Source organism: Notolepis coatsorum (genome assembly GCF_963971535.1).
Source record: "Notolepis coatsorum genome assembly, chromosome: 6".
NCBI lineage: Eukaryota > Metazoa > Chordata > Actinopteri > Aulopiformes > Paralepididae > Notolepis > Notolepis coatsorum.
This window is the reverse complement of record NC_140170.1, coordinates 115,105,278-115,123,490: the sequence shown is the minus strand read 5'-3', so window position 1 is coordinate 115,123,490 and position 18,213 is coordinate 115,105,278. Positions and strand designations below refer to the sequence as shown.

At 48.1% G+C, this 18,213-nt stretch overlaps 1 protein-coding gene across 1 annotated transcript in view; it reads left to right on the top strand.

Moving 5' to 3' along the window:
- Positions 1–18,213, top strand: part of col2a1b (collagen, type II, alpha 1b) — a gene marked incomplete at its 5' end in the record, with an annotated part of 118,471 nt that overhangs the window by 32,129 nt on the left and 68,129 nt on the right.

Here is an 18,213-nt window from a genome sequence, read left to right as displayed (position 1 = left end):
GAAATGTTTATTCGGAAAACCTTGGAATACACAAATACAATCTGAAAATAAAAAACTTTTATTTTGAAAAAAAAGTTAAATTAAAAAAACGTTTATTTTGAAAAAAATTCTGAAACCGGAAGTCCCCGCCCTTATAACCCCCTCCCCTTCCGAAACCGGATGTCCCGCCTCCTAAACCGGATGTCCCGCCTCCTTGAAGCTCTCGACCAACCAGAGAAGCCCTAAGGGGTCATAAATCATCTAAAAAAGGGGGCGTGGTTACAATCAAATAAACTAAAAGGGGCGTGTTTTGCATAATGTGACACAATGTGCATCCCTAATCTCTCTCTTCTGTGTGTGTACATGTGTGTGTGTGTGTGTTGATTGATTGATTGATTGATTGAAAACTTTATTAACAGATTGCAGAATGGGTACAATACAGTACAGCTCAATACACACAATTGTTAAGGGGATGCAGACCAGAGAAAGACTTTCGTCTTGTTTACATCAGGGTCCCCCATTTTCAATTCATCAGGACATATATGACATACATGACATACAGATAGACAGTACTGCTACATCTATACATTTATGACATACCAGATTTGCAAATACAGTACTGTTTGTGATACAAAAAGAGTCCAGAAAAGAGAGTATGTATACATTTGACGTAAAAACTGTACATTGGAGAAGGTTGGGTGTGGTTGGGTGGGTGGCGGGGGGGGGGGACACTGTACAACTGTACAAGCAAAACTGTACATTGGAATATTGACAAAACCATACTAGGTAATTTACTGTACATTGGAGGGGGTTGGGTTAGGACATTTACAGGGGCCAGTTTTGAATTGCAGTCTCCCGTAGGTGTTCTTTGAGAGTGGTTTTGAAAGTTGGTAGTGATTCACATTCCTTTACAGCTTTGGGTAGGGCGTTCCACATTGATGTGGCATAATTGCAAAACGTGTTTAGTCCCTTGTTTGAGCCGAATCTGGGTTTAACATGATTTGTGGAGCTCCCTCTGGTGTTGTGATCGTGGTATTCACTGACCTTTGGGAAGTATTTTGACATGTACATGGGTACCTTGGTCGTGTAGTGCAGGGGTTCCCAAAGTCGGGGTCGCGACCCACAGGAGGGTTGCGAGCCGCCGCGGAGGGGTCGCAAGATGATTTCAAAAAATAAAATAAAAATAAAAAATCAATTTTTTTTTTTTTTTTTTTTTTTCAGTCAGGTCACTGAACTTAGAAGCAGGCCAGGACAGTGTTTCTAGTTGGAGCAGCGCAATAGTTAGATAACCTAGGTGGGGAACAACCAGGAGATCACTGCAACTCACACAAGTTGGAGAACGATCTCTCTCTCTCTCTCTCTCTCTCTCTCTCTCTCTCTCTCTCTCTCTCTCTTGCTCTCACACACACACACAAAAGGAGCCGCATGTGATTGGTGGAGGCGGGACCCTTACAAAAAACTGTTGTTGCTAATCATTGACACATGCTAGCCTGTAATAATCCCCCCCAGAAAAATCTACTTTGCATTTGATATATTGCAAATATATGCCATCACACACACTGGCATTTAAAGGGTTAGAATTATAAAATGAATATGTGGTGTTATGATCAGGGCTGAAGTTGAATAAAAGATTGTATTATTTTCAATCTGACATTACAAAAAAACTGAAAATCCATCAAAATCAGTGTGGTTGCTAATCATACATATGCTAGCCTGTTTTTTATTTTTTTTTTACTTTGACCAGTCAGCTGGTTCTTTTAGCGTTTATCGCTTTTTCATCGCATTCATACTTGGTCAAGTTCGACCGACAGAAGCAGGCTGAAAGGGTTCAGATGGGGGGAAAGACACTCTGGGAAAGGCACGGCTGCCGTCCGGGATTCGAACGCGCTCAGCCCCAGATCCGTGACGAGCACGGTTGTCCACGGCGCTGAAATAGCACTCGCGGTACGTGGTGAGCTACTGGAGCTCCCCTGCTAGCCTGTTTTTTAACAATAATTTGTGATGCCACCACAAACACTGGCATTTAAAGGGTACAAATAAAAAAATGCTTTGTAACAAGAAATGTCCTGCTTAAAAAATTGCCTGACTGGGGCTATATTTTGCACTATATTTCCTGGCCTGAATGATTTCCCCAGTCCGGCCCTAGTTAAAAGCCTCCAATGCTTATTAGTGTGTGTGCGTTTGAACGTGTGCATGTTTCAACCATACATTTCCATTTATAAAAAATATATATATATATATGTAACGGATGGTATCGTGAAGCGCAGTCAAGAAGGACTGGGGTGAGTAGCGGTAATATGGGTTAAACTCACTCTCACATCCTCAAAGACAGATAGACACGTTGCGAAGTAGTGGATTCACCTCTTGGTATAGCGGTCTGTGTTGCTGCCTGCGGTGTGGGAGACCGGGGTTCGACTCCCACTTGGGGCATCGAAGTGCCTTGGGTGGAGTGGAGTGAGTTTGAGAGGGTGAGTGTAACGGATGGTATCGTGAAGCGCAGTCAAGAAGGGCTGGGGTGAGTAGCGGTGCTATGGGTTAAACTCACTCTCACATCCTCAAAGACAGATAGACACGTTGCGAAGTAGTGAATTCACCTCTTGGTATAGCGGTCTGTGTTGTTGCCTGCGGCGTGGGAGACCGGAGTTCGACTCCCACTCGGGGCATCGAAGTGCCTTGGGTGGAGTGGAGTGAGTTTGAGAGGGTGAGTGTAACGGATGGTATCGTGAAGCGCAGTCAAGAAGGACTGGGGTGAGTAGCGGTGCTATGGGTTAAACTCACTCTCACATCCTCAAAGACAGATAGACACGTTGCGAAGTAGTGGATTCACCTCTTGGTATAGCGGTCTGTGTTGCTGCCTGCGGTGTGGGAGACCGGGGTTCGACTCCCACTCGGGGCATCGAAGTTTGAGGTGACGTTGTCACAACCGTATATATATATATATATATATATATATATATATATATTAAAAGAAAAGAAAAAAAATTACCTCCTATAATAGTGGGGGTCGCGGCTCTCTGACCCCGTTATTTTTGGGTCGCGGCCTGAAAAGTTTGGGAACCCCTGGTGTAGTGTATCTTGTAGACCAGGCCCATTGCAAGTTGCTGTACTCTGTCGTCTACTCTAAGCCATCCTAGGTTGTCAAAGTGGGCAGGGGTGAGGTGGGTTCTAGGAGTAAGGTCAAGCAGTAGTCTGACCAGTTTGTTTTGAGATGTTTGTCATTTTGTTTTTAGCGCCTTTGAGGTGCTTTGGTACCATGAGGTGCAAGCATAGTCGTAGTACCCTTGAATGAGTGCTCCTGCCAGAGTCTTCAGGGTATTCTTGTTTACCAGAGAAGAGATCCGGTACAAGAATCGAGTTCGTTGGTTGACTTTTTTTATTACATTGGATGCCATTTTGTCACAGGAAAGATTAGCCTCTAGGATGGAACCCAGGTAGGTAATTTCATCTTTCCTTGTGACAATATTGTCACCCACTGTAACTGAGAAGCCGTCGGTCTTGCTGAGTTTGTTATTTGAACCGAAGAGAATGGACTCTGTTTTGCCCATGTGTAATGATAGTTTGTTATCAGCGAGCCATATGCAGATTTTGCCTAGTTCCGAGCTGAGGGTTTTTTCAACCTGTAACTTGTTCTTGTCAGAGACCAGCAGGGCTGAGTCATCCGCAAACAGGAACAAGTTGCAGTCACAAGCTGATGACATGTCATTTGCATAAATTAGGAACAGTAGCTGTCCTAGTATGCTTCCTTGTGGAACACCACAGCTCACTGGGAGGGGGGGGATAGGGTACCGTTTACCTCCACCATCTGTTCCCTCCCCTCAAGGTAGGATTGCATCCAGCTCACTGATAGACTATCAAAACCAATTGCTTTTAGCTTGTCAATCAGAATGGAGTGATTGACAGTGTCGAAGGCTTTTTGTAGGTCCAGCATGACCATGCCGCAGTATTTGCCCGCATCCACCTCTTGTTTGATGTGGTCGTTCAAATAGAGAAGGCATGTGTCAGTGGAGTGGGATGTTCTGAAGCCAGATTGGAATTCGTAGATTAGATTTTTTTCCGCTAGGTACTTTTCGACCTGTTCGTAGACAATTTTTTCCATGACTTTCGAGATGGAGGTAAGAATAGAAACAGGGCGGTAGTTGCCTGGGTCTAATTTGCTGCCCTTTTTGTGCAGAGGGGTCACCCTCGCAATTTTGAAGTCCTTGGGGACGTGTCCCTGTTTTATGGAGAGGTTTATTGTGTGTGTGATGACTGGGGTGATGGCGGCTGCTGAGTCTCTGAGGAATTTGGAGGGGATGTTGTCATGGCCAGTGGCCTTGTTAGGTTGGAGGGCGCTCAGTTTTTTGAGTACCTCATCTGTTGTTACCATTTCCAGCTTGAAGTCGTCCTTGCGGACCCCTAGGTTTTTGTAGTAAGCTACTATGTGTTCTACCCCATAATGCCCTGAGTGGGAGGGTAGTTTGTTTACCAGTGTTGTGGCTATGTTTGTGAAGAAAATGTTTAAGTAATTGGCTACATCCAGCTTGTCTGTGATGAGCGTGTTGTCCGTCTTTATGTTTATGTTTGAGTGTGTGTGTGTGTGTGTGTGTGTGTGTGTGTGTGTGTGTGTGTGTGTGTGTGTGTGTGTGTGTGTGTGTATATCAGGGTATATGTGTATATATGTGTGTATATACTGTACATGTTACAAAGGATCAGATTAAACCGAATATATATATTTATTTATTGATATATATATTGCATAGTATTTGTATATCGTTTGATATCCCTTGTATATTCCTTGTACATATACACGGAATATCCCTTTAGCCTACTACAGACCATAATATTTAATTCTCCTATTGGACAGCGGTCCACCGGCGCCAGGGACCGGCCTCCGGAGTCAGGTTCAAAGTCACCGTCAAGACATGTCTGGACATGCCCGGCCTTGCCCAGGGATACGCGACAGAAATGAGATTGGCACTAGTTTGTTCACCGTGCATATAAATACCAATAAGTTGAAGCCTCACCCACGATACAACGTGCGGTGAAGTATGGCCTGTTTGGCCCCAGAATAGAGCATTGAGACCGCGTGCGAATTAATAACTGAATTGTCAGAGTTTGGCGCTATACCGTCGAGTGCGACATATTTCTATTAAGTCAATAATAGTCTATTTGTGTATAGTGTATCGTGCGGCTAAAGTTCTACAGTGACCAGCATCCCCAACGCTTCCTCGTATTAGCTAGAGTTCTTATCCAGGCTGGGCTGACCACATGGCGCTTTCACCCGAGGAGACCTAGACGAGAACCGTATGGACATGTACACTGGATTAATCTACCCGACGACTACATAGCCCTTTGCGGCTGGAATATATTTGCTTTGGTCCTGTGATTTATGGAGCGGATAATCGCCGACGCCTGCACGTGTTGGATTTACCCCGCGAGGAGTCAAGTCGAGTCGGCGCCTCAGAGAGCCTGAGGCCGACTAGCTTTCTTCACTGTGGAGCTACAGTCTACGGAGAACAGCTGTATTCGTCTGTGGATCAAGAGGCTATTGCACCGGCTCCTGTACCTGGAGTCTCCTTAGTCATCGTTGACCAGACTCTCTACTACCGACAGATCTTCTACCCCTGCTGGCTTACAACCAGGGGGACCCTTCCAGTATCTCCCGCTATATTACTAGTGTACCATAGATATAATTCCCTAAGATTCAGGTTGTATGATTACCTCCTGCGTAACCAGAGAATGGACATTCATTGTTGATTTGCCTACGCACATTCCTTTGCCTTACAAGTGCATTCAAAGAATAATGTAAAGTATATTATGTACCTTTTGCTCCATTAAATACTTGATTATACCTTTGTGTGGAACCGATTTCATTGTGGGAAGTGTTCATCATATTCATATATCGTGTACTGTATGGCCAGTAATTAAAGTACATAAAGCGGTAGTGGTTTAATGATACCATACTTATCAATACAGTCAGGGAATTGTACCCCTCAGTTACAATTGGTCCTTCGAGCCGGAGGGTAACTAGTGTAATATTAATATAGTGGTATTAATATTGACATGGCCTATGATGAACACTCCACAAAACGGTTCTCCTAAAGTAGATCGCCCGCAGCGTAGACGGCAGACACCTCAGTACTTAGAGGATTACATTGCCAATATACTACCTAGCCTTCTACAGACGGTAAACGCGGAAAAAGTAGATAGTAAAATTATGTCCGACCCTATCGCCCAGGCTACCCCGCCAATAGAGGCCCTAGTGGGTTCTAACGTAACTGACCAAGCTCACGGTAGGGACCAGGAGGGACCTGACACGACTTTACCCCCCGCCAAGACCGAAGAAGTAGTCCCCGGAGAGCTCCAGGATAAAGACAGCTCTCCAGGGATGGAACTCTACCCGCTACAAGAAGAGGAGAGCACCCCGGAGATGGATCTCCAGGACTCGCCACAGGAGAACAGATCTCCAACGAGTACTGCCAGGAGCGGATCACCTCAACCAGCGTCTTCCCCCAGCGAGGCGGACAAGATGCTGGCACAGGCATTCCTCGCCAGCCTAGCAGCCTCAACAGAGCGCGATCGACTCCAAGCACAGATGCTTAGTGAGCGCGAACATTCTTCCATGGAAAGAGAACGCCTTAAAGCGCAGCAACGGAGCGACGAAGATCGTATACGTCTAGAGATTAGACGCCTTCAGACGGAAGAGAATATGGGAAGAGACCGGGCCGAAGCAGAGCGCGCCGCCGCCGAAGCCCAGCACGCCGCTGCCGGTGCCCAAAGAGAAGCAGAGCGCGCCGCCGCCGAAGCCCAGCGCGCCGCTGCCGGTGCCCAAAGAGAAGCGAAGCGCGACCTCGCTCTCACCAAGCGCGAAGCCGAGCGCGACCGATTACAAGCGCAGATAATGGAGCAGCTGATCGCCAGGGCAACACCCCCTCCCTCCGCACGGGGTTCCAGGGCCTCGTCAAGACAAGGGTCAAGGGCACCCTCCCCTACCCGATCAAGCGACCCTGAGCCCGACCACCAGAGAGAGCCTATACCCCCCTCCGAACTCCTTCCCCGACCGGTCCACGCGAGGACCAGCTACAAGGAAGAAACGGTCTACACCGCGGAGAGGCTAAATAGACGACTACAGGATCTAGAGGACCTGCCAGAGGAAGAAGAAGAGGGAGAGGAGGAGAGTCAAGCCCGACAGCAGCACAGTACTCCACAGGACCAGGAGGTCCAGTACAGCCCAGGCTCTACCCCCGCGGCTCTGCGCTACAGACCCCTGACTCAATTCACGGGTGAGCTTGACGCACGACCAGCCCCGAGGAATAGCACCTGGATACGCGGGCCATGGTACCCAGCAGGCACCAGCCCACCAAGAGGCGTAAGAGGAGACTCGCCTAGGAGGCCTCTCTTCCAACGCTCACCGATGTGCCAGCCATCCATGGCATCATACATTGGCACACCGACGTTTCCGGACTTCACCCACGAGAACAGAGCACAGTACACGGAGCTACGAATGTGCTTAGAGACAATGATGTCCGATGTAGCTGATGAACCGTACAAGTATGCTATCCTACTGAAGCACCTCAAGGTGCCCCGAGCGCACAATATAGCGCTGGCCTATGCCACCTCTACTACCCCATACACAGCGGCTCTAGCAGCACTCGACCAAAGATATGGACGCATATGGGACTACGTAATACAAGAGATAAGGCATATTGACCGCCTACCCCCAGCCACAGACAATCGCTCACTAGATGACCTGTCTATCAAGGTACAATCCCTGGTAGGGATGCTGGGGGCGCAAAGAGAAAAGGGTATGCACGAACTGTACGCGAACTCTAATGTCGAGAGGATTTTAGAGAAGCTTCCGCCCGCCCGACAAGAGCGCTTCAGGCGGCAAAGAGACCACCGTGATCCTAACGGTCCCGAGCCATCCCTCCCAGACCTAGCCGACTTCCTGGCGAGAGAAGTCAACAGCCTACGGTTGGATACGTTCATGCGGAGCACCCCAAGCTCCAGAGAGGGACCTAGGAGAGCAAACGATGGCCGAAGATTGGTGACCGTCATGCACCAATCAGAATCAGTACCGAGCAGCAAGAACCACAGTACCCCCTCGATGAAAGAGAAGTGGAAGATGGTGTGCCCGTACTGCGAAAAGGAACACTGGTTGTCACAATGTGACACGTTCAAGAAGATGACCGCCGACGAGGTGAGTCAATGGATAAAGTCCAACCGACGCTGTTACCGATGTGCGCGCAGTCACATGGCAGCCGATTGCCGCTTAAAGAAGAGGTGTAGTCGGTGTGACGGAGCCCACCTAGATGTCCTACACGACAGTAACAGAAGAAAGCCTGCACCCTCAAGCAGCACAAAGGCAAGTGTTATGTACATTGACCCCGCCAGCAGCGGGGGCGCCCGGGTGCTCTTAAAGGTGGTCCGCGTAACACTGAGTTACCAAGACAAGGTCATGGACACTTACGCCGTCCTTGACGACGGGTCAGAGAAGACCCTTCTCCTCGCGTCCGCTGCGGCCCAGCTGGGGCTGCGGGGGAGCGAAAACCAGATGACGATTCGGACAATAAGAAGAGATCTAAAGACGATAAAGGGCGAGAATGTCTCCTTCACTATCGCAGCAAGCGGGCAGCCAGAGAGACGGTATAGGATTACTAATGCTTTCACCAGCCAAGAAATAGGCCTGTCGCAGTACACCTACCCCATCGCCAAGCTGATGGATAAATATGTGCACCTGCGTCAACTACCTATCCCGCTCATAGACGGTGCCACCCCGACCCTGCTGATAGGCTCCGACCATGCAGACCTCATAGTCCCGATAGACCGGGTCCACACAGGGCCCAGAGGCTGTCCTGCAGCAGTCGAGACCCGCCTAGGATGGACATTACAAGGCCCCCTCGCTAAGTCTCTTAACCGAACAGCAGCCACTAGCTGCCTCCACTCCAGAGTGACAGAAGAAGACACCACCCTCCTACAGCATGTCGAGAGGCTATGGACACTAGAGACAATGCCCTTTAAGAACGAAAAGAAAGACATTCGTTCCAAGGAAGACATTTACGCTATAGCCCTCCTCGAGCAAGGGACAAAGAGAGTCAAAGTCAACGGAGTGATGAGATACGCAACTCCACTCCTGAGGCGAGAGGGTATGCCTACCTTCCACGCCCCAAAAGAAGCGACGGAGCGGTATCTATTGAACACAGAGCGGCGCCTAGCCAGAGACCCCGCTCAGGAGACTGTGTACCGCGCTGAGATTAACAAGCTAATCACAGCGGGACACATAAAGAAAATTGACATTAAAGAGGCCGATCAGACGACCGAATCATGGTACGTGCCGCACCACAAAGTCCACCACAACGGCAAGGATCGTATTGTGTTCAACTGCAGCTACCAGATCGGATCACAAAATCTGAATAAAGAGCTCTTGCCCGGCCCAACACTCGGCCCCTCCCTACTAGGCGTGTTACTACGTTTCCGCCAGGACAAGGTGGCCATCAGCGGCGACATCAAAGGGATGTTCCTGCAGGTGAGACTAGTGGAGGAGGACAAGCCCCTGCTGCGGTTCCTATGGAGAGAGAGGATTGGGGATGAGCAACCAGCCATCTATCAATGGGAAGTCCTCCCTTTCGGAACCACATGCAGCCCATGCTGTGCTACGTTTGCACTGCAAAAACACGTCGCAGAGGACCCAGCAGCTGATGAAGAGGTCCGACAAAGTGTAGGAAATAGTTTCTACGTGGACAACTGTCTGCAAAGCGTCTCGACGCCAGAAGAAGCCGAGGCCCTTCTACTCAAGCTCCGCGCCTCCCTGATCAAAGGCGGCTTTGATCTCAGGCAGTGGGCCAGCAGCGACCCGCAAGTATTGCGCAGCCTCTCCCCCGAGGACAAGGCAGCAAGCAGCGAGACCTGGATGGCGACCATCCCAGGAGAAGCCCAAGAAATGACATTAGGACTAGTCTGGCGCTTCAAAACAGACTCGCTCCATTATAAAAACACACCCCTGACCAAGGAGCAGGGAAGGTCGACTGCACTACCGACCACCAGACGGAGTGTATACAGAACACTCGCCAGACAATATGACCCGTTGGGATGTATTCTACCTTACACCACCAGGGCAAAGATGATTGTAAGAGCGTTATGGGACAAGGACCAGGGCTGGGACGACCCCATACCCGAACACCTTGCATCCACATGGAGAGAGTGGGAGACGGAACTCAGCTCACTCCCAGGTGTCAACATACGCCGCAGCTACTTCCCACCCACAGTGAGGCCGGAGACGTGCCAGATGGACCTGCACGTCTTCAGCGACGCCTCCGAAGTAGCCTACGGTTCGGTGGCCTACTTGCGTGCCCGAGAGGAGGGAGGAGAAATACATACTGCTTTCATCCTGGCCCGCTCAAGAATAGCCCCACGAAAGCAACAATCTATCCCGCGTCTAGAGCTCTGCGCAGCCCTAGCAGGAGCGCAACTCGCCACGTTAATCCAACGTGAACTCACCATTCCGGTGCAAAGAACAATCTTGTGGTCAGACTCCACGACAGTACTCACATGGATCCGGTCTGATTCGTGCAGATACAAGGTCTTCGTGGGAGTCAGAGTCACAGAGATTCAAGATTTAACAGAAGTAGCAAGCTGGAGGTATGTGGACACAAAACACAACCCAGCTGACGTCATCACCCGGGGAATGTCCCTGGATGACCTCACCCGTCACAACCTATACAGTGACGGGCCAGAGTTCCTCAAGCTCCCGGAAGAAGAGTGGCCTACACCCACCCCACGGGAAGCGAGTAAAGAGGAGGCAGAAAACAAGAAATCTATGTTCTGTGGATTGAACACACTCGTCTCCACAGACCCCGACATAGACGATTGCCTCACCCTAGAGAGTGCGCAGCTAAAGACATTCCTGTGGCACCACCCAGAGGTTCAGCTCACTACTGACATTACTGCAGCTGACTACGAAGAAGCAGAACTTCTTCTACTACGAGCCCAGAGAGACTCGTTCCCCGATGAGCTAGACTGTCTACAGGGAGCAAAGCCCGTCCCATCAGACAGCAGACTGCTCCACCTAGCCCCCGAGAGCGACGCCCATGGTATCATCAGAGTGGGTGGTCGTCTGCGGAGAGCTCCAGACTTACCGGATGACGTCAAGTACCCGATAGTCTTAAACAGCCGACACAAGGTCACAGAGCTGATCATAAAGAAATACGACGAGGATGTGCATCACGCCGGGGCAGAGAGAGTCTTCGCGGAGATCAGACGTCGTTATTGGATACTGCAAGGGAGAGAAGCAGTGCGGCGCTTCCAGCGAACCTGTCTAGACTGTCGTAAGTGGCGAGCGCAGCCCAGTATACCCCGGATGGCTGACCTACCTCCCTGTCGCCTCCGACTCGGCGACAAGCCTTTTCACTCCACCGGTATGGACTGTTTCGGCCCGCTGTATATAAAGAAAGGAAGAGGAACCGAGAAGCGGTGGGGTATTGTATTCAAATGCATGACCACCCGAGCGATGCATATAGAACTCCTTCCAACCATGAGCACAGACTCATTCCTTATGGCCTTCCGAAGATTCACATCGCGGAAAGGCAAACCGTCTATATTATTGTCTGATCACGGGACAAACTTCAAAGGCGGAGAAAGAGAGCTGAGAGAGAGCTTCCAAGCTATGGGCCCAGAACTTAAGACCCACCTCGCTCCATCCCAGATTGAATTCCAGTTTAATCCCCCGAACGCACCTCACTTCGGTGGAACTTGGGAACGAGAAGTACGTTCAATAAAGACAGCCCTGTACGCCGTGCTTGGGGCCCAGACCGTGGCGGAAGAAGTCATAATGACAGTCCTCACGGAGATCGAGGGAGTATTGAACTCAAAGCCCCTCGGTTACGTCTCAAGTGATGTAGCAGATGTCGACCCAGTCACCCCCAACACACTCTTGATGGGGCGGCTGGACCGCGCGCTACCACAGACAATGTACAGGCCTGAAGAAGCGAACGGCCGAAGAATGTGGAGGTACAGTCAAGTATTGGCTGACAAGTTTTGGAACAGCTTCCTACTCCACTATCTACCGTCTCTACAGACCCGCCAGAAATGGGTGAAAGAGAGAGACAATTTGACAGAAGGAACAGTCGTCATGATTATCGACCAGTCACTACCCCGAGCTATGTGGCCGGCTGGCCGCGTAAGCAAAGTGATCACCGGTGCCGACGGAAAGGTCCGAGCAGCCGAAGTGCTCGTCCAAGGGCGGATCTACACCCGACCCGTGGCGAGGCTAATAGAACTGCCAAGGCTCCCCGATACTATCGATGACGACCATGACCCCATGACTTTGTGAACTGACAGACCCCTCACAACAGACATTGAGTAGTGGACAGTGCGGTTAATCTGTCTCTGCTTAGCTAATTAGGTGGGACTAATTAGGGGGCGGCTGTTACAAAGGATCAGATTAAACCGAATATATATATTTATTTATTGATATATATTGCATAGTATTTGTATATCGTTTGATATCCCTTGTATATTCCTTGTACATATACACGGAATATCCCTTTAGCCTACTACAGACCATAATATTTCATTCTCCTATTGGACAGCGGTCCACCGGCGCCAGGGACCGGCCTCCGAAGTCAGGTTCAAAGTCACCGTCAAGACATGTCTGGACATGCCCGGCCTTGCCCAGGGATACGCGACAGAAATGAGATTGGCACTAGTTTGTTCACCGTGCATATAAATACGGCGCAGGTGAATACAGAAGTAGAGTTACCAATAAGTTGAAGCCTCCCCCACGATACAACGTGCGGTGAAGTATGGCCTGTTTGGCCCCAGAATAGAGCATTGAGACCGCGTGCGAATTAATAACTGAATTGTCAGAGTTTGGCGCTATACCGTCGAGTGCGACACATTTCTATTAAGTCAATAATAGTCTATTTGTGTATAGTGTATCGTGCGGCTAAAGTTCTACAGTGACCAGCATCCCCAACGCTTCCTCGTATTAGCTAGAGTTCTTATCCAGGCTGGGCTGACCACATGGCGCTTTCACCCGAGGAGACCTAGACGAGAACCGTATGGACATGTACACTGGATTAATCTACCCGACGACTACATAGCCCTTTGCGGCTGGAATATATTTGCTTTGGTCCTGTGATTTATGGAGCGGATAATCGCCGACGCCTGCACGTGTTGGATTTACCCCGCGAGGAGTCAAGTCGAGTCGGCGCCTCAGAGAGCCTGAGGCCGACTAGCTTTCTTCACTGTGGAGCTACAGTCTACGGAGAACAGCTGTATTCGTCTGTGGATCAAGAGGCTATTGCACCGGCTCCTGTACCTGGAGTCTCCTTAGTCATCGTTGACCAGACTCTCTACTACCGACAGATCTTCTACCCCTGCTGGCTTACAACCAGGGGGACCCTTCCAGTATCTCCCGCTATATTACTAGTGTACCATAGATATAATTCCCTAAGATTCAGGTTGTATGATTACCTCCTGCGTAACCAGAGAATGGACATTCATTGTTGATTTGCCTACGCACATTCCTTTGCCTTACAAGTGCATTCAAAGAATAATGTAAAGTATATTATGTACCTTTTGCTCCATTAAATACTTGATTATACCTTTGTGTGGAACCGATTTCACTGTACATTGGAGGTGGTTGGGTGGGTGGGGGGGGGGGGGGGGTTGGGTAGGAGGGGTGGGTGGGGGACACTGTACAACTGTACAAGCAAAACTGTACATTGGAATATTGACAAGACCATACTTGGCAATTTACTGTACATTGGAGGGGGTTGTGTTAGGACATTTACAGGGGCCAGTTTCGAATTGCAGTCTCCCGTAGGTGTTTTTTGAGAGTGTTTTTGAAAGTGGGTAGTGATTCACATTCCTTTACAGCTTTGGGTAGGGCGTTCCACGTGTGTGTGTGTGTGTTCCATGTGTGTGTGTGTGTGTGTGTGTGTGTGTGTGTGTGTGTGTGTGTGTGTGTGTGTGTGTGTGTGTGTGTGTGTGTGTGTGTGTGTGTGTGTGTGTGTGTGTGTGTGTGTGTGTTGTGTATGTATATCAGGGTATATGTGTGTATATACTGTACATGTGTGTGGTGTGTCTGTATCTTTCTCAGTGTGTGAACACACCCAGTGTATATCTGTTCCCTGCCAGCATCTGGGCTTAGTTTGACCTGGTGACCCATTTGACTCAGCAATATTTACAACCTTCCTCTGCTGGGGGTTTGACTATTGACCAGTGGTGGTCTTCTCCCACTAAAGACCCTCACTGCAAGCAGTTAGTAACCATAGGCAACATGATGCAAATACATAAATCAACTGATCCCTGTGTAAGACCCCCCCCCCCCTCCCATTCTATCCTCTTGGTGTTTGGAGGCTGTCTGGTGTAATCATCACACAGGAATCAATGAGCTAGTTGACACAAACATGGCATCAGTTACCAAAGAACAATTCCCATCATTGTTTCCTCTTGGATGCCTATATCTACCACAAAATTACCCTTTTGCCATTATCAGTATGTATGTGTTTGTGTGCATCTATTCCCAGTTGCCAAAAATCTGATCAGGTTGCAGAGTTACCAAAGTATAATATGTAAATCAAGTAAGACTATTTCACCAGACATGTCCTGTCTCTCTGAGGCTCCGCCAGCCTATCACTGTTTGTGTTGACAGTGTGATGTCAGCAATCCAATGACCAATCAGAAGAGGAGGAACAGGTCTGGGCTCCAGTTACCAGGATCCTAGACCAGAGGGCAGAGGAAAAGACTACGGTCTCATTAGGGTGTGAGGAATGTAGAAGTTAGGGAGAGTTAGTGTGTGTGTTTGTATTGATCTGTGTGAGAGAGTGTGTATGTTAGAGAGTCTGATGGTGTATGTTAGGTCTGTATCTGTACATATGTGCATTCACATATTTGTGTCCATGTATAGACATTCACACACAATGTGCATCCGTGTGAGTGGGTGGGGGTCAGGAGTGCACCATTGTGACAGCATTGGCCTGTATTGATTCAGCTGGGAGGGGGGGGGGGGGGTGTTTGAGATGTTGCTGCACTGAGCTGGTCTCAGAAGGGCTTCCACCACAAGATTTACTGTAAGCTCCCATCTTCAGCAAACACCCTATGTGGTGGAATGGGGCATTGCTGTCAAATTATTCCAATTCATCATCTGTAGTGGAGTTGGGTTTAGGTACAGTCGTGTTGTGTGTGTGTGTGTGGGGTGGGGGGGTGGCGGGGGGGGGACTTTTTTTAATCAGCAGCCATGAACACTTTTTCAGTCACTTGTAAGCGCTTGCTTTCAACTTGGAGAGACTTTTAGTTTTTAGTTTTTTGCTTTGGTTTTGGTTCTCTACCTGTTTTTTGTCTGGACACAGCAAATGGGCAACAGAGGCCAGTAGAACACTAGCCATATACAGAGAATGGTTCCAGATGGAAGCCCCACAGGCCCCATGGAGACCTATGACAACTCAGACTCTGTATTTGAGACTTGGTGAGGCTTGACGTTCTTTAAGCCAGTGTTTGTCAACTGGGGGCTGCAGTTGAAAATTTGGCAGCAAGACGCTTTGACAGGGTCACAAAGTAACTTTTTATATATTGGGTCATAACTTCGTGGGAAATAAAATAAATTAAAAAAATCCCAATGTATGACATGTTGTAAACCTCTGCTTTGAATCACGTGTGTGTGTGTGCCAGCATGTGTGTATGTGTGTGCGTGTGTGCATGTGTGTGTGTGTTAGAAAGAGAGAGAAAGGAGCAGTGTGCGGGTGGGGCGTATACTACTGGGTATTTATTGTTCACAGAACTGTCTCCAGCCAATCCGGAGTGGGTATCCCAAAGATGTCACACCAGGACAAGACAGACAGAACCCACAGCCCCTCTGGTTCTCATTAGAAAGCACAAGGTCCCTCTCTCCTCTCTAACACAATCCAGCTTGGAGGAATTCTTGGGACGAATCAGATATCGGCTGTCCAACGCACAGACAGGACTTCTCAATATGTCATGGTTTCCCAAAGGGGACCAGGGGCTGTTGTGCTTGGCCTGTATATCAAATGTACTTCAGAATACAAAGCTGTTGCCATGCAGCGCTGCCACAGCGTTTTCATACACTTTCCACAACACCTTATTCAGGGAGAAGTGACTGGGTTGATCTCTCTCTCTCTCTTGATCAACCCTCTCTCTTTCTCGATCAATTCTCTCTATCTCTCGATCAACCTCTCGATCAATCCTCTCTCTATCTCTCGATCAACCGTCTCTCTCTTGTGCACGCTCGCTCTCTCGACCCTCTCTCGGTCGTCCCTTTCTTGATCCACCCTCTCCTTTTCTCTCTATCTCTTGATTGACCCTCACTCTGTCCTCTTTCTCCATCCAGCCATCTCTCTCTTAGTTCTCTCTCTCTCTTATCTCTCTTTCTCTCTCTTAGCTCTCTCTCACTCCTATTCCCCTCTCAATCCTCTAAACATTTCATCCACTTTCCATAACACCTTAGTCAGGGAGAAGTGACTGTCATCCCATCTACTATATATCTCTCTCTCTCGGTCAAGCCTATCTCTCTCTTGACCCTCTAGCTTGACCCTCTCTCTTCCTTTCTCTCTCACTATCTTTCAATCGACCCTCACTCTGTACACTTTCTCCCTCCAGCCATCTCTCTCTTAGCCATCTCTCTCTCTTAGCCCTCTCTCTCTTAGCTTTCTCTCTCCCTTACTCCTCTCCCTCTCTCACTCCTCCTCCTCTCTCTCTCTTTCTCACTCACTCCTCTCTTTCTCTCCTCCTCGAACCCCCCGCCCCTCTCTCTCCTCAGTTTTCTTGGATGTGTCTCTCTCATGATTCATGGTTTTTGGCCAGAAGCAGTAACTGAGCAGTTCTAAGCAGAACATTCCATCTGCAGCAGCAGACACATATTTTTCCCTGTGATTATGCCTATTGTATTCTGCAAAAAAGAAAGAAGAAATATTGGCATTTTTGAGGGTTTTCTTTGGGAGGAACACAGTGCACATAGATCAATTAATTAATGAATAAATCAATTATAATAAATGTCTGGTCTCTCCTCTTCCCTTTCCCCACCCCTGGCATTTTATATTATTTTGGTAACACTAGTTTGATATTCCATCGCAGACTCTCTACATCTTATCAATAGTGTCAGTAACTTGTCAGTCAGTATCACATGGTAATATCTTGTTGGCCAAGCTGCAAAGCCGTAACTCATCGTAGTTTTCACCGAAAAGTGTATTTGTTATAAACATTTCCCTAATCCTAACCCTAACTTTAACCATTCACACAACAAACAAATTAAACATACATTGTTAAACGTCTGTTGAAACAACCCTGTTGCCAGTGTTACCCATAGTTGAGTGAGACACTACTGATAAGTAATACGTATGTAATGGGCTATCATAATAAAGTGTGACCCAGGTGGTATTTCTGAGTTAATATTATTAACCTAATCACAATCTAATTATTCACTAACAGCATTTGCTGTGTTTTCCTCATCAGAACAGAGACATGTACTGCTTCATGTCTGAAGCGATTTATATGAAATATAAGATGTGTCTCGCATTGTTGCTCAACTATTTCTTTCATTTTTTATTTGTATATCATTTTCTCAGACTTTGTGAGCATTAATTTCTATGTACAGGGTAGTCGTATCTCATTTGCATGGCTCAACGCATTTTGGAATGTCCTTTTATTTATTTATTAATCTATTTAGCCAAAACTGAGTTTGTAATGTATACAAGACATTTACAGATGAATGTACCACACAAGCCAAAAATAAAGTTGTCTGTACAACTGTCCTATTTAGCAGAGTACTGAATGGCTGCCACTGACTCAAGACACGCCCAATGAAAAGTCACTTCAAGGAAACAAGCAGGCACTTTCGACTTAATGGCATGTTTTTCGGTCAAATGTCTGTCATCTGTAGCACTGGCATGCTTTAACCCCACTATTACCCCACTAGAAGGGCAGCCCTGTGATTGGTGGATTGTCTGACCTACAGTAGACTGCACTGCATTACCCTATTATCAAAATATACAAGAATACTTCCTTCATTCAATGACTGGTGCCTCAGTAGCCTTACTGCTGTTTATATGTGCCCTGGTCAAATAAAGCTTGGTTCACTGGCTGGACTGGTAAGCTACTCTTTTATGTGTGTGTGTGACATTTGTTTGTGTGCAGGCATTCCAGGTTGCACGTGTGTATATCAGTTCCTTTGCAATTTAACACCAATTAAGCTGACTGCCAGCCTTATAATTATTACCAAATGTAGGTGTGGTATCTTCA